The sequence below is a fragment of the Panthera uncia genome, chromosome B1, assembly GCF_023721935.1.
Source record: "Panthera uncia isolate 11264 chromosome B1, Puncia_PCG_1.0, whole genome shotgun sequence".
In the NCBI taxonomy this organism is placed as follows: domain Eukaryota; kingdom Metazoa; phylum Chordata; class Mammalia; order Carnivora; family Felidae; genus Panthera; species Panthera uncia.
The window spans coordinates 55306928-55313144 of NC_064811.1; positions in this window are offsets into that span (position 1 = coordinate 55306928).

The window sequence follows — 6217 nt, forward strand, 5'->3', positions numbered from 1 at the left end:
TAAGAAGGTCCAACTGTCCTGCATGTTTATTTTGCTTTCTGCTCAAGCTTCAGGTGATTGGGGCTCTTCACCTGAGTTGGGGAAGTGACCTAGACTTTTGTTTCTGGAAGGTCAGGATCCTCACTGGTCCCATCTTTTCTCTTTCATGTTATATAATTTTCAATTAGCTTTTCCTATTAGAAAAGAAGAAAAGAAGCACCAAAACCCCCATCCCCACCCCTGGGCTGTAGGCTAAGTGTATCTTGGGTCCATTGTCTAGGGAGACCTGATTTTGTGTCTCTCTGTGTGTGCTTATAGATTCAGTGGTAGTCTGGAGTCATCCCAAGTTCAAACTCAGTTGGAACATTTTGACTCTCAAGCATTTGTTCTTCTCATGGGACATAAGATCTCTGAATCAGCAGAGTGCAGAACTATGGAGTTGAGAAACAACACTTCTATTGACTGGGTTCCTAAGCATCAAAGGTAGAGAAGCTACTCACAATTCCACCCCACTATTCCAGAAGCTATGTAGTATAATCATGGTGGAAAAGAATCGTATATTTGAAGCCAATACTGCAGCTTATAAGATAGAAGCTCATCTTTTGGGGAATCTTGGTCTACCAACCGGCACCATAACTAGTTGCTAGTAGAACATTCTATCTACCATTCTATCAGGCCAGGTGCTTTTGAAGATGGGTTACCTGGCAAGACCTGTGAATCACTTGGCTGTTCTTCTTTTCCTGTGAAATGAGTCCTAGAAGGGAGACAGTATTATGTAGAATATTATTGAGACAAATAAGGTATTTTGTAAGTCTGTGGATGACGTTGCGGGCAGAATATTATGAGACGGGAGAATTAGTAGCTATCAAGGATACAAACCTATGCCTGTGAGAACAAAACGTTGCTCCTTTCATAATGGGAATAGTCTCATAGAATCAGTCTGTCACCAGCTAGGCCCATTGATTTCTTTGGGGACTGATGCCATAGTGAGGTCTCACTTTGGTCTCTACTGAGGCCAGGAGTAGTTGAGTCACATCAGACTATATATAAGTGAAAATCCATCTTTTCAACGCCTTGTCGGCCTCCATCTGCCATTGTGGTCACTTTTGCCTGAGCCTCTTAAATAAGCTTGTGATGACTGGGAGAAAATGATGGCCAACGTTCCCAAGCATGCCGTCATGTGCTGTTGAATATTGACAACTTCAAGCCCTTGATTAGCATTCACATCATTTTCCAGAAGCTAAATGGAACAATATACAGCAAAGAAAACTATAAAATCGAGATAACACCCATAGGGAACCCTGCAAGTGTACTTTTCTAATAGTGATCAAAAGAAGCAGGAGTCAAAATAGGTATGTAGTAGCATTTGTTTTATAAAATGTTAAAAAATAGGCAAAACTAAACGATAGTAGTTTAGGGAATGCATCCAAGGTGGTAATATTAAAAAGAAAAACAGAATTAATTACCTTAGCCCACCAGGAGTTTTTAACTCTAGAGATAAGGAAGGGGGTAGATTGATAAAAGGACACATAAAGGTGTCCCATGAGGTGGTAGAAATGCTTTATGACCTGATGTGAAATTTCCAATTGGTGGTGGCTTCATGTGTCTTTGTGTTAGAATTGTTTACTGTAATGTATATCGAATGGACTTTTTTGAAGTGCCATGGATCTCAACAACAACAACAACAAAGCTTTAAAATGTAAAGCTAAAATTTTTGACAATCTGAATGTAATAAAACAATGAGGGAGACAAAGAAATTGGAAAAGTTCCTAGTCTTCTGGTTTGGAGGAATTTCCTGTGTCTCAGACCTGATCCCTGTCTTCTCACTCCATGCTTTGTGCTTCACAAAGGACCTGACATCAATTCAGAGCATGAGCATTTACTTTTCACTCACCTAACCCCCGTCAATACAGTCAAAAGAGAAAGAGTGAACAGTAATGAAAGAAACCAAAATATTATTGTAATGATAGGTGTAACTCAAATTTCATACCCTCGCAAATAATGAATCAGAACATTTCACAGTACTTTGCAATAAAAGCATAAAAAAGATGACACTTCCTCTGTGATAAAATGTCATGTTTGTTCAAAAATGCCACGTTCTGTTGGATGAAAACTTTTCTTCCACCCTATGAAAAGCTCAACGAAAGACTGTGTTCCAAAGGTGATACTATTATGTCACATAATGTTCCACTAGCAATTATGATTTGAGAAGGTTTTCTATTGTCTTGATATTTACACTTTAGTTCATCTTCTTCAGCTTTTCTTTTAGCTACTCACATTTGTAAATTCTTTCACAGGGCTGCAATTTATACCGAAGAAAAGAGCCCGGGGCTTGACAACAAAATCATTAAAACTGACTTCAACGTGTGATCACAAATGTATCGTAAAATATTTAGAAGTGGATAGTGAATATATAATGAAAGAAAAGATACCATTATATTGGTCTTAGTGTCAGATTATTGACTAATTCAAATTCAGATTAGTCCCTATTTGACTCTAGGATGGGGAGGCAAATTTATCTCAAACAAAAAATTTTCTTAGTTTCTCACTTAAAAAAAAAATCTATCTCCTAATGGCTACACAGAATATTAGTGCTAATATTCTGATCCACCATAAGATTTGGGGCAAAATTACATACACAAGAAATGTTCCTAAGAAATTATTTCAGAATAACTATACGATAAAGGTTTTTAAGAATCCCTTCCTCCTTCATTCCTCAAGTCCTTTTTATCTCATTCTCTCTCTCTCTCTCTCTCTCTCTCTCTTTTTGTTAATAAAAAGATTGATCACCCAGTATATCCCAGGCATTGTTGTCGACCCTGATAACAAAATGGTGAATAAGACACAGAAATTTCTACCTTATGGAGCTGATTTTTGTGGAGGGTAGATGAGGCTGACAATAAGACAAATACGCAAATAAATAACAACTTATAAAAGGATACTCATAGGGGTGCCTGCCTGGCTCAGTTGAAGAACAAATGACTCTTGATCTTGGAGTCATGGGCTCGAGGCCCATATTGGGTGTAGAGATTACAAAAAAAAAAAGTAGACTTTAAAAAACAGAGAACTACTTGGGCACCTGGGTGGTTCAGTCACTTAAACGTCAGACTTCGGGTCAGGTCATGATCTCAAGTTCAGGAGTTGGAGCCCCGCATCAGGCTCTGTGCTGACAACTCAGAGCCTGGAGCCTGGTTTGATTCTGTGTCTCCCTCTCTCTCTGCCCCTCCCCTGCACTCTCTCTCTGTCTCTTCAAAACAAATAAACTTAAAAAAGAAAAAAAAAAAGATAAGACCACAGGTGGAAAAGAGGAAAAGAGAAATCCACTGTTACTTCTTGCTTCTACTCTTACCCACCATAACTGCCCCCACATGAGCCTAATCCACTCTGCTGTAGAAATAATGTTAAATCAAACATTATTCAAATCATATCACTTCTCCACTTATAAGCCTCCTATGCCTTCTCTATTAACACAGAAGATACGTGAAGCCACTCACCATGGACACAAGAATTACCTGTTCTAATTAATGACTTTTCTGACCTCGATTTCTGCCATATTTTCCATCTGGCTCAAGGTCTGAGGGCTCTCTGTCTTTCTCCAACTGTTTTGTGTTTGAGCTTATCCAAGAATCTCTGCACTGATTTTTAAATGGCCAGGTGCTTTGTTACCTTTGGGTCTTGCATAAATACCTTGTTTCTGAGGATCTCTAAATAAGTACCCACCAATCCAGCAGTTTTATGTTCTGTCACTGTCTTCTTTTCCTCATTGCACTATTAGTAGTTCTCTTTTTTTTATTAAAAATTTTTTTAATTTATTTATTTTTTACAGCTACAGAGATACAGTGCGAGTGGGAGAGGGGCAGAGAGAGAGAGAGAGAGAGAGAGAGAGAATCTGAAGCAGGCTCCGGGCTCTGCTCAGACACTTAACCTACTGAGCCACCAGGTGTGCCATAGAAGTTCTTTTTTCTTTTCTCTTTCTAATGTTTTTATTTATTTTTGAGAGAGGGAGAGAGACAGAGTACAAGCAGAGAAGGGTCAGAGAGAGAGGCAAACACAGAATCAATCGGAAGCAGGCTCTAAGCTGTGAGCTGTCAGCACAGAGCCCACTGGGGGCTGGAATTCTTGAACTGCAAGATCATGACCTGAGCTGAACTGCAATGCTTAACCCACTGAGCCACCCAGGTACCCCCGAGCAATGACAGTTCTAAAGAGGTAGAGTTTAGGTTGAGAAAATCATTTTCTAGTGACATGACCTTATCCATTACTTAATTTGCTCTCATCTAAAAAGCTCGTAAGTGAAGTGCTTTGGGAAATAAGGAAGTCTAGGTAAAACATTGTGTACACATGAGACCATTTCATTTTCCTTTCTTATTTTAACTCTCCCTTTTGTGTTCCTTGTAATCAGATGATTTGCTGCCGGTATAAATTTCCACTTTATTGAAGCACATACGTTAATGTTTTTCCCCCACAGAAATCTACAATGAAATTCCTGGTCTTGATTAGTATTTTGAGTGTGCTCATGCAAAGAACAGTAAGTAAAAGAAGAATATGAGTGAGACCTTTACAACTGTTTTTTCAAAAATGTCTAAGGAGGCAATTTGTGTATGGTGAGACCGTGTCTTAAGTTATAAATTCAGTAATGAAACATGCATTGCTTTGACCTGAATATTTAAAAGGAATTTCTAAAAATCCATTTTCTCACCACTTATATTGTACAAATGTAAACAACTTACCACATTGAACCTTATAGTTTGTGGTGAAAGAAACATATGTTGTCGGCCCTGCTGAAGTTTCCCCTGGAAATTTGATTGTCCTTTGCCTCATCCCAGATGTCAACCATTGTGAAGTCTGTGTAGATGCCCCCCCTGGCTTGTTTGTAGCATTTTAACATGTGTGTATATGGCACTTAAGGGGACCATTTTACCGTGCATGTATATGGCACTTAAAGGGGGGGTTGTGAGGGCTTAAAATTTTACATAAACAAGACATGCAATTGTATGTGTCTTTCTGCAACTTGCTTTTTTCCCTCAATCTTAATGTTGTTGAGACTTATCCACGTTGATGAATGGATCAATACTTTCACTTTAATAGATCGTTGTTATGCCAGATCAAAGATATAATGCATTATATCTGAGTAAAACATGGACTGTATTTCCTATATGATCCTATCAATTTGATGATCCTTATTCAAGGCCTTTGCAGGCATCTAAAAACATTATGTTAATTATGTCTGCTATCAGCTAAAAAGTGGAGTATTCAATAAAATACAATAGGTGTGTTCATCCATGTGTGTATTATATTTATATATGTGTGTGCGTAGTCAAAATCTTAATCCAAAATAGAAATTAAAAATTATCAGAGAAAATACTATTTTCTATCAGCAACACAATGCATTATGTTTTTTTTTTTTTTGAGAGAGAGAGAGAGTGTGAGGGGAGTAAGGGGAGAAGCATAGGGAAAGGGAGAGAGAGAATCTTAAGCAGGCTCCATGCCCAGAGTGGATCCCAAATAGGGGCTCGACATCACGACCCTGAGATCGCAATCTGAGTTTACATCAAGAGTTGTACACTTAACTGACTGAGCCACCCAGGTGTCCCGAGATAATCTTTTTTAATGACTACACAATGTAATTAATTATGAGACCCAGACAAGTGTATTTTGCTAACAATTTCTTCTGTAGCCATTTTCAATATAAAATAACTATGTATTCTAATAGAAAATATGCTAAAAATTAAAATATTAAAATAACTAAATGAAGTATACCACTTTTTGCCTTTTTTTTAGTGGGGAAATGTTCAAAGCAACTATGATTCCCTCAGCGAAGAGGTAACATTTTAATATATTTACATTTAAAGATAACTGTTAGTTCTATATTTTCTAATACCACATTTGCAGCAACTGATTTCTTCACTCTCAGAGAAATCATTTTATGAAAACTGATGTACTATAGTTACTGTAAAAAGTTTAGGTGATATAATATTAATGCTATCTTCCTAAACTTTAAAAGCTTTAATATAAATTCAGAAATAGAGTCTTTTGCATTTTTTTCCAGAGTATTCCAATGCATTCATTTGGCACTCTGAAATAGGTTCATTTGTTTCTTTTCTTTTCTTTTCTTTTCTTTCCTTGAAACTAATCTCTACACTCAAAATGGGGCTCAAACTTACAACCCTGAGATCAAAAGTCGCATGTTCTACTGACTGAGCCAGCCAGGCACCTCCATTTGCTTCTTAATTAGAGT